This window comes from Lissotriton vulgaris, chromosome 4_1 (assembly GCF_964263255.1).
Source record: "Lissotriton vulgaris chromosome 4_1, aLisVul1.2, whole genome shotgun sequence".
Lineage (NCBI taxonomy): Eukaryota > Metazoa > Chordata > Amphibia > Caudata > Salamandridae > Lissotriton > Lissotriton vulgaris.
The window spans coordinates 54,242,110-54,253,166 of NC_141691.1; positions in this window are offsets into that span (position 1 = coordinate 54,242,110).

The following is an 11,057-nucleotide window of genomic DNA, read 5'->3' on the forward strand; positions in this document are numbered from 1 at the left end:
GGCCGCTAGTCCCACACAGTGTGGGATACCGTTGCTGAGGTGTTATCTCAGTGCCAGGAGGAGGTTCAGGCTGTGCTGTCTCAGGCTGTGGCCGAGGGTAAGGACGCGGCTAGGTTCGCCATTCGTTGTGGCTTAGACACCGCGGACTCCCTCGGTAGGGCAATTTCCACGACTGTGGCGCTTCGTCGCCACGCCTGGTTCAGATTTACCTGGTTATCCCTGGACGTCCAGAGCTCGCTCATGGACATGCCCTTTGATGGCACTAGCCTGTTTGGTGAGAAGGCAGAAGTGCGCTTGAGTGTTTTAAGGACACTTGTGCTACAGCCAGGTCCTTGGGCCTTGCTGACACGCGCCCAGCCACGTCTACTTTTCATTCCTTTGGTGGCCATTGGAGGGGCACCCTTGACCGCTTGTTCAGTCGAAAGTGCAGAACCAAACTCAGCGTGGACGTGGAGCCCGCCGGCTGGCTCTGGGGGATGGCGTGAGGGTCAGTCCACCTCCGCGACGTCTTCCTCAAAACCTTCCTAGTCTAAGCTTTGGGTCACACCCCACGCCAGTGGGTGGCAGGATTTGTCATCACCTTCCTCATTGGCGTTCTGTCACTTGTGACAAGTGGGTGCTGCAACTCCTCCGGAGTGGCTACTCCCTCCCCTTCGAGTCTACCCTTCCCCCCCTCTCTGCCCCTCCCCCTCGAGCCCCCCCGGGCATGCCACCTCAGTTCCACCACATGTCGGGGGATCGGGGGATCACTTTGCGCTTCTCCAGCAGGAAGTTATGGCCCTCTTGGCTAAGGGGGCCATAGAGTGCCTTCCTGGGCTGGAAGTAGGACGTGGTTGATATTACCACTACTTTTTGGTACCAAAGAAGGACAAAGGGGGCTTGCGCCCCATCTTTGACCTCAGGGATGTCAATCGCTTCCTCTGAAAGGAGAATTTCAAGATGTTTACTCTGTCTCAGGTCTTGGCTGCTCTCGACCCTGGAGACTAGGTGGTGGCGTTGGACTTCCAGGAAGCATATTTTCACATTCCCGTCCTGCCGGCGTTACCTGTGGTTCACGGTAGGCCAGGAGCATTTTCAGTTTGCTGTGCTCCCCTTCGGCCTTACCAGTGCCCCTCGGGTGTTCACGAAAGTGATTGCCATGGTCGCGGCTCACCTGCGCAGGTCAAGGGTGTCTGTCTCCCCCTACCTAGACGACTGGTTGTTGAAGGGGGGGTCGCTCCAGGCAGTCGTCACCCCCCTTCAGACTACGGCCGACCTGCATTCGTTGGGGTTCTTCATCAACGTGCCGAAGTCACACCCGAGTCCCTCTCAGAAGCTGTTTTATCGGAGCGGTTCTGGATTCGACACGGTTTTGGGTTTATCCTCCAGAGCAGCGAGTCTGGGATATTCAGGCTATGATTCCAATCTTTCAACCTCTATCATGGGTTTTAGTCAGGATGATCATCCGGCTCCTGGGCCTGATGGCCTCCTGCATCCTGCTAGTACAGCCAGATGGCATATGCTGGCTCTGCAGTGGGACCTGAAGTTTCAGTGGGCTCAGCATCAGGCCAACCTGTCTGATCATGTCCAGATCTCGGAGGGCTCTGCATGACACTTGCAGTGGTGGCTCACGAATCACGATTGGGTCAATGGCAGATCCCTCTCCCAACCGGAGCGCACAGTGGTGACAGATGCGTCCCTCCTGCGATGGGGAGGCCACTTGGGAGAGGTGGAGATCAGAGGCCTCTGGTCTCCGGTGGAGTCCTGGCTCCACATCAATCTTTTAGAGCTTTGGGCGATCCGACTTGCACTGAAGGCATTCCTTCCCTCTGTCCGGGGAAGTGTAGTGCAGGTGTTCAGGGACAACACCACCACCATGTATTATTGCAACAAGCGCGGTGGGGTCTTGGACCCTGTGTCAGGAGGCTCTGGGCCTCTGGACAAGGCTGGAACATCAAAGAATTACCCTGGTGGTTCAACACCTGGCAGGTTCTCTGAACGCCAGGGCGAACAAACTCAGCCGTCGGAGCATGATGGATCATGAATGACGTCTGAACTCTGACGTGGCGCAAGGTCTTTCTGCAGTTGGGAGAGCCTTGGTTAGATCTATTCGCCACCGAAGAGAACGTGTAATGTCATCAACTCTGCACGTTGGAATTTCCAAGGCGGCACTCGCTTGGTGACGCTTTTTGTTGCGATTGGAGCTGCGGTCTGTTGTACGCTTTTCCACCTATACCACTTCTGCCCAGAGTGCTGAAGATAAGGCTCGACCGGGCTCAAATCTTCCTTGTGCCTCCGGATTGGGCACGAAGATACTGGTAATCCCGAGCAATTTAACATGGCGATCAATCTCCCAATCCGACTGACTCTTCGGGAGGATCTTCTGTCGCAACAGCAGGGAATGATCCTCTACCCAAACCTGTCCAGCCTCCACCTCCATGCGTGAAGATTGAGCAGCCGCAGTTGACAGCTTTCGCTCTTCCTCCCGAAGTCTGTGATGTCATTCTGGCAGCCAGGCGTCCCTCCACGAAAACGCTATATGTAGGCTGTCCTGTTTTCAGTTTCTATTTTTGGTAAATTCTGGTGGGGTTTTTCCAGTGTTTTCAATATTTTAAAAAACAGTTATCAGTGGTTACACATTTTCACGCCACTAAAAACAGAAAAAGTGTTTTTCCGGTGTTTATGGAATGTTTTGCATCATTGCTTGCTTTCTGCACTGAAAGAACATGGTATATAGACTGTACGTATAGTGTATATGAGTTGCAAAAAGATTTTTGCAAATTAATCTTATTGTAGTACACCATACATACAATACTTCTTCAGTGAGACTTTGGTCATGTGCACTTCCTTCCCATGTACATTTTTGTGAAAAGGCCCTCTCAACATTCATAGCCCCTTGGGCTGAGAACCGTCAGTTGGGATGACTCTTTCCTTGATGCCACATAAAGCACAAAATGATAAATATTTGCGTTTTAGTTCCTGGGCATAAGAAAACAGTGCACCAGAATGGACTAAGAAGTCCATAGCATCCCTCATTAACTCTGAAGATTGTAAAGATGCTTTCAGCATACCATCTAACAAGTGGCAAGGATCTCTTCACTTCAGCTCGGGTATCAATTTTGACAGGTCATTACACACATTTTTTATATACGTAGCTGAATCACTGCAAATATAAACAATATCACTCCAAACTTTGTTGAACTTGGAAAGAACCTTTTTTGCAGAGCAGAACAAGTGACACTGCGTTCCATGTTTTCCAAAAGTCTGGTGTCATGTTTTCACCACTGTCCCAGATGCTTGGTGATATATATATACTTGTCACTATACCTTGCATTTCATGTTTAATGTCTGAGGTGTTGGCAATTCACCTACTATCAATACTGACACACTAGAAACTATGGTCTGATGTATTAGGGGTTTTTACCCATTCTCTGTGGCTAAATGTGATGACACATATTAGGAAAGATTTTTATGAAACTAGCCATTTTACCTATCAGTGAAAGAATCAAATGCAGCCAAATATGAGTTTGAAATGTCCTGATTCTCTACAGTTTATAAAATAATTAAACTAGACCTAAAACATGAAACTAATCCCTGCATCTTTAGACCAAAGGCCATAAAACTGAAAAAAGTAAAAGGAAGAAGAAACAATATTAAAGAACAAAACTCAAGCAGGATAATGTTAGCCAGTCATTCTTACTGCTAGCTTCTATAACAAAGTTACATCTTATTGACCTCTTCAGTAAGAACAAAATTACTCTTTCACTTTCTTTTTCCTTTCTTTGAATGGCATTTAGTTTGTGGTTGTGCAGGTGTTTTTTCAGTGTTTATATGTTTTCACCGGTGAGGGCTATTTTCTTTCAGTGGGGTTTTATCAGTTATTATAGGTTTAAACCTAAAACCCCACAGCCTAGCTATATGCCAGCAGGTGGAACAAGTTTGTGGCATGGTGCACAGATAAGTCTGTGGATCCCCTTTCTGCCCTTCTTTCTGAAGTTGTTCTATTTCTTCTTTACTTGGCCCAGCAGGGCTCTGCTCTGGGCACCATCAAGTGTTCTCTTTCTGCCATCTCCGCCTTTCTACGGCAGGGCTCGAGAAATTCACTCGACCGCTCGCATTTGTGAGTGAGATTGATTAAGGACGAGCTATTTTTAGGTCCTACTCGCCCTTTCTGGCGAGTAGGAATACAAACTTGACACTTGACCTCTGCCTCTGAAAGCAGAGGAAATGTGACAAGAAAGCAAGATTTAAAGGCATCTTTATTGCTCACAAAGTAAATGAGCAATAAAAATGCTTTTAAATCTTGCTAACTTGTCACATTTGCTCAGTTTTTAGAGTTTGAGGTCAAGTTCATTTAAGTTAGGTCGAGGAGATTTTGTAGTTTACTAGACCTGCAGGTCTAGAGCATTTTATATGATTTGTCGAGCCCTGTACGGCTTCCTGATCAGCCTTCTCTTTTTAAGTCCCCAGTTGTTAACCATTTCATGAAAGGCATTACGTACACATTTCCTCCCGTGCCGTTCATAATGCCTCAACGGGACTTGAATCTTGTCTTGACATATCTGATGTGCTCTCCCTTTGAGCCTCTTCATAACTGCTTTTTTTAGCAATTGATCCAGCACACACGTCAGTGTTTTAGAGATCTGTTACACTAATAACCATTCCACAACAATCAAATGTTATTAAGTAAGTTGAATAGCAGAGTCTTCAGATGTTTTTTGAAGTTTTAATCTTTATTCATTTCTTCAATCCAGTAGCCAACGCGTTTCGTCCTCCACGGACTTCTTCAGGGCTACAAACAATATATATACACACAATTAAAATATATACAAGGAATGTAATACAAAACATTACTTTTCACATCTCAATTACTAACAACACGTTAAAAGAACCACAACCTCAATCTTGTGGCAGTTGGTAAAAAAAATATATATTTTGCACCAAACCCTGTTGAGTTCCAATTACTTAAATATCATTTATTTACACAATGTTAACACCTATTTACAAATTTACCAAAAGCACATATTAGAAACACATTATTATACAATCAGACTCTGCTACTTGCTTAATTACATAACCTAAATAGTCTGGGAGATGGTGGGCCTATCAACCTCATAATTCTAGAAGCTGTTGGTGGGTAGATATCATGTATAATACATGCTGGACGGTTAGAGACACTAGGGGTGTACCCGGGTTGGATCAAGAGTCTATATGGGGGCAGTTTAGCATAGTAAAACCTATAGAGTTAGCTTACCAATTGGAGTGAGCTCTTCATAATTTAGGTCAAGTAACTGTAATTCCATCCGGAGAAGATTCCAATTTAAAATCAGATTTGTTCTAAAATAAGGGATTTGAAGCCATATTAATATTTCATATATTATGTGACTAATGATTTCACGAGTATTACCTCTGATTCGAATGCCTACCGTTTAGTTTATGAAGAGACAATCCAATTTCGTCCTGAATTAAAGGAAATGATGCATTTCTGTATTAGACACTTTCTTCTTTCCTGTATCACGGTTGTAATTCCAACAACAACGTTTCTGATTAATGATTGTCTGCAAAATAGAAGTTCAAATTCGAAAAGGGTTTTTAAAAAAAATTCTAATATTAGTATTTTCTTGGCATTGGAATCACCTTTATTAGAAATAATTTACATCAGAAAAAAAAAATTCTTACATTGTTTGATTTTTATACTAATTACTCCTAAATACTGTTTTTCTTTTATTAATTTTCCCCTTAAGTATGAGTTTCCGTATATTTATTATATTTATTATATGGGACTTGAAAATGCCTAAAATTAATATATGATATGATGACTGCAGTACATTGCACTATGGTGCCCTGATTAGAATCTACCCACAAACATATCCGCTAATATGGCATTGATCTCACTTGTAAACTCCAATGTATATACATTAGGAGATGGTGCCAATGTCGAGCTTAAAAAAAAATTGGGCTGATAGCACCGATAACCGCTAGCAGTACACATTAAAAGATGGCGCCCATTGCACTTCCCATCTCTTGTGTAAATCCGAGGAATTGCACATTAAGAGATGGCGCCTAAAGTTGAGCTCCAAGAAATTGGGCTGACGGCATCAACAAATGCGAGTGCCGTCAAGACTTTAAAAGATGGCGCCTGCAAATCATGCTTTTTATCTAAATTCGATCCCAAACCAACATGGCGCTCAAATACGAGCTGCCGTGTTTATATCAAATAAGGTACACATTTGTCAAGAAAATCCGGTATGTTTAAAGAAATTATGTTATTACCCATAGTATAATGACCCATGATAATAGACACGACAATAGTTTTTCTCCCCAATTTCTCTAAACTTTCATGATAAATGTGGTCGAGCGATACTGTAACTTATGAGACGACTCTTTAGTATTATATTACCACTTTAATTCATATTCAGCTCGACTTCAACTATATAGGTTTTAAAATGCTAAAACGAATAGTTTCTGCACTGATAAAGTCGGGACGCCCAAGATGGCGCCCGCCGAAACTTGACTCTCGCGATCGTTTACCCCAACCCTACAACCCAAACAAGCTTCAGGTGCCAATAATTTTCCAATTTTAATCACTATATAAAGACGCAACTTTCTCGGTGATTTAGACATCACACGAGAAGACGCCACGCGATGGAGCCGGCCTGATCTACATTCTCAAGTAAGTTGTAAGCCGCCAGTACAGCTCTCTCCAAAATCGGGATGATGCCCCACTGTGTTTGTTCCTCGAGATAACATTGGGATTATTTTCACCAAACTTTGTGGGTTTGATTAAAACATTGGAGCCTTAACAGCACGCTCTTCAGGGGCTTTAGCTGTTATACTGATGTGGGATGCGATGTTACAACATAGCAGCTCTTGCTCCCCACATAGTGATTTGAAGAGTAGCTTTCCTGGAATATAGAATTCTCAAACATGGGACAGGGTAAAAAATGGGAGATAAATTTAGTTCCTTGAAGATATATCATGGATGTCATTAATATAATTAACCATTAGACGCTGGTATTGAACCTTTTACATATACTGACTAGAATGGTAATACACTTGAAATAATGTAGGATCAGGACATGGGGTTTTCTCTTTGGTAGTAAAGATATGTTTAGATGCCATGCAAATGCTGGCAAGTATGATTTTTATGCCACACGTTAGCCTTGGCATCGTACTAAATGCAGCTGTAGCTATAGATAAAAGCTCTTAGCACTTCTTTTTTCGTCTTTTTAGATTCTTGCTCTTGGGCTATCTGACCCTTACTGCACAAAACCTAACGAAATTGGATTGTCTCTTCATAAAATAAACGGTAGGCATTCGAATCAGAGGTAATACTCGTGAAATCATTAGTCACATAATATATGAAATATTAATATGGCTTCAAATCCCTTATTTTAGAACAAATCTGATTTTAAATTGGAATCTTCTCCGGATGGAATTAGTTACTTGACCTAAATTAAGAAGAGCTCACTCCAATTGGTAAGCTAACTCTATAGGTTTTACTATGCTAAACTGCCCCCATATAGACTCTTGATCCAACCCGGGTACACCCCTAGTGTCTCTAACCGTCCAGCATGTATTATACATGATATCTACCCACCAACAGCTTCTAGAATTATGAGGTTGATAGGCCCACCATCTCCCAGACTATTTAGGTTATGTAATTAAGCAAGTAGCAGAGTCTGATTGTATAATAATGTGTTTCTAATATGTGCTTTTGGTAAATTTGTAAATAGGTGTTAACATTGTGTAAATAAATGATATTTAAGTAATTGGAACTCAACAGGGTTTGGTTCAAAATATATATATTTTTTACCAACTGCCACAAGATTGAGGTTGTGGTTCTTTTAACGTGTTAGTAATTGAGATGTGAAAAGTAATGTTTTGTATTACATTCCTTGTATATATTTTAATTGTGTGTATATGTGTATATATATTGTTTGTAGCCCTGAAGAAGTCCATGGAGGACGAAACGCGTTGGCTACTGGATTGAAGAAATGAATAAAGATTAAAACTTCAAAAAACATCTGAAGACTCTGCTATTCAACTTTATAATTTTTGATTGTTGTGGAATGGTTATTAGTGTAACAGATCTCTAAAATACTGACGTGTGTGCTGGATCAATTGCTAAAAAATTGTTTGCTAGAACAAGTTTCTTGTCTTAGGAGATCTAGGGAAAGGAATCTCCGATCCGTGTCACCACATAACAAACTGGGCATTAAACAGGATAGGTGCAATCGTGCTGTAAACCCCATTTCCCATCCTTCTGCATTTGTCCTCTTCATAACTGCCCTTTACGTTTTCTCACGCTCAAGACAGCTTTCCTGGTAGCGATCACCTCTGCCAGAATAGTGAGTGAGCTCCAGGCTCTTTCTTCTAAGCCTCCTTTCCTTTCTGGTCATCCGGACAAGGTGGTTTTAAGGACCCGTCCTCCTTTCTTGCCATAGGTTTTCACGCCCTTCCACATCGGGCCCACCTTCTTTCCGCCTCCGCATCCTTCGGAAGAGGAAGAGAGGCTCCACCGTCTGGACCCAAAACATGCGCATTCATTCCATCTGAAGCACACGTAGCAGTTCCGGGTGGATGACAAGCTCTTTGTTGGCTACGTGGGTGCGAACAAAAGGTCGGGCCATGCACAAACTGACCAGCTCTCGGTGGGTCGTTCTCTGCATCAAAGCCTGTAACTCGTTGGCTAAGAAGGAGCCTACTGTAGGGCTGCAAGCCCATTCCGCCAGGGCAACGGCAGCAACTACTGCCTTGGGACGCGGCGTTCCTTTGCAGGACATTTGTCAGGCAGCTACGTGGGCCTCGCTGCACACGTTTACCAAGCATTACTGCCTTGACAGTCCAGTCTGTAGAGACTGCTTCTTTGGCCGTTCTGTGCTCCGTAACTTTCTAGTGTAATGATCGCTGACCCACCACCGGGGTTGGTATTGCTGGGGTATCTATTCTAAGGTAAGGAATCTATCACTAACGTGTCTCTTTCAGATGCACAAGTTACTACTTGTGTAACGATATAACTGTAAGAGACATTAGTTAGTGATAGATTCCTTACCGCCCCACCCATCCTCCTTGTTCTGCGACCGGATTTCTAGGGTTAAGGACATTCCTTTCAGGGCCCTAGTTTCTTTGCATCAGTGGTCAGGTTTTGGCATGGCTGCGTTCCTGGCATGGAAAGTTGTGTGCAGAACTGAGGTCAGCGTGCAGGGGTGGCGCCTAAGTAGTCTCCGTGACGGCATTTCAGCGCATATGACCCCAGTGACGGACGCGGAGCCGCACAACGCCACCTACTGTGACGCAGAGGTACTGCTAGCAAAGCTTTCCGGATCCAGTCTGACTCCTGGGAATATTCTACGGTAAGAAATCTATCACAAACTAATGTCTCTTACAGATATATTGTTACACAAGTAGTAACTTGTGCAACAATGTATTTAACTGAGTTCAAGCAGATATTTTAATATTCTGAAACTTTGGTTATAAGGATCTCACTTAACCAGTTTTTTTCATTCCGCTCACCCATAGGCTGCTAATTTAGGCTTGATAGTACTTTCCTACTAAATGTTACGTTTTAGCTTCTACTGCAATTTACATATCGTAAATGTACTCTGCAGCGTGCTTCTATGAAAAAATGTAATCTAAAATTGTATTTTATCTTATACTTATGGGGTGAAGGAAAGCATGAAGTGTTCGCACCCATGTCCATGCTCTGTGCAGCATCTCTGCACAATACATTTTGGTTTATCAGGTTCCATGTTGTCAGTTTGCAAATAAGTTGTCTATACACCACACGTGGCAGAGGCCTGATGAGCAGGCCAGGCCCACTGCAAAGGTCAACAATCTAGCTTTCAAGAGCAAAAATATGGGGAAAGCACAAACAATTTCCTTACAGTTTCCCACATTTGCCACAATATCTAAAGTATTCATGAGTCGGTCAGCATCGCTTGTACTAGTTACAGCATCTAATGCAATGCGTTCATACCATCAGCTATGTATAGGCTTCCATAGTATAAAGAGCCTTGAACCTTTCTTATTGCCTTCTTCTCTTTTGCAGACTGAAGGTTCAAGGAGGTACATCGGATTCTACACTCAGTCTCATCTTTCAATCTCTATGGATTCGGGCAATCCTGTGTCCAAGCTCACAACTTGTAGACATTTGGTCCACTCTATTCTACGAATATTGTGCTCGGGATGCTTCACCTCAAGGAGCAAAGCACTCTTGCCAGGAGGCCCGATTGCTTCGCTCCCTGGTTCTCTGGGACATCGACAACTTTCGCCTTCACTTCTCCATTCTTTGTGAAATTTGCCCGTGGTTTGGGAATTGCATCCACCCTAGAAGCAGAGTAGGATAAAGTTACTGATATGTTTGCTTCCGTTATACTTGCGGCCTCCTACCTCTCTGCTATTGCATCACTTCACACCAACAAGTATCTTTAAAGAGCGCTGGCGAGGACACACGCTTGTGCAAGGATGGAGTTTATGGCCATGGCTTGACAGCTTTCCAACAGTTCCCAGCCTTTGGTCCTTCTACTATAAGGTGGTGGTTTCATCCTGCTTCGTAAGCTGTCAACGTATGGAACAACAGTCGTTTCAGAGGCTTGTGCAGGAGGTTCCACCTTTGTATACCCGCTACCACAATATTGCTGGACCAGTGATCTGTATGTTCCCTGGTGCGGTCGTGGTGTCTTCAGGGGTATAAGTGAACTGCCCTGTCTCTGTTGAATCTGGATCCTTTGACTTGCAATGCTCATAGGAACGTAGATTTGTGGTCTCCCTCTTTCATAGACTTTTTAATCTTAGTTTACATTTTTCTGCTCCTAGCAGTGGAGTTCCCTGGTACATGGACGCGTGAACTTGCTTTACAGCGGCAGGTTATGTTGGTTTACCAGTTACTGCACTTGTAACCAGTTCAGCCTGTTCAACATTGGCACGTTCCAAAGATTTCTGGTCCTTGGAACTTGTGAATGCGTGCTTGACACAAACTCTTCTTCACAATTGTTACTGTGTCCACTGGACCATCTGATTCACACAATGTGAATAATCTTAATTTGTCAGGCCAGTTTTGCACACCAACAATGCCT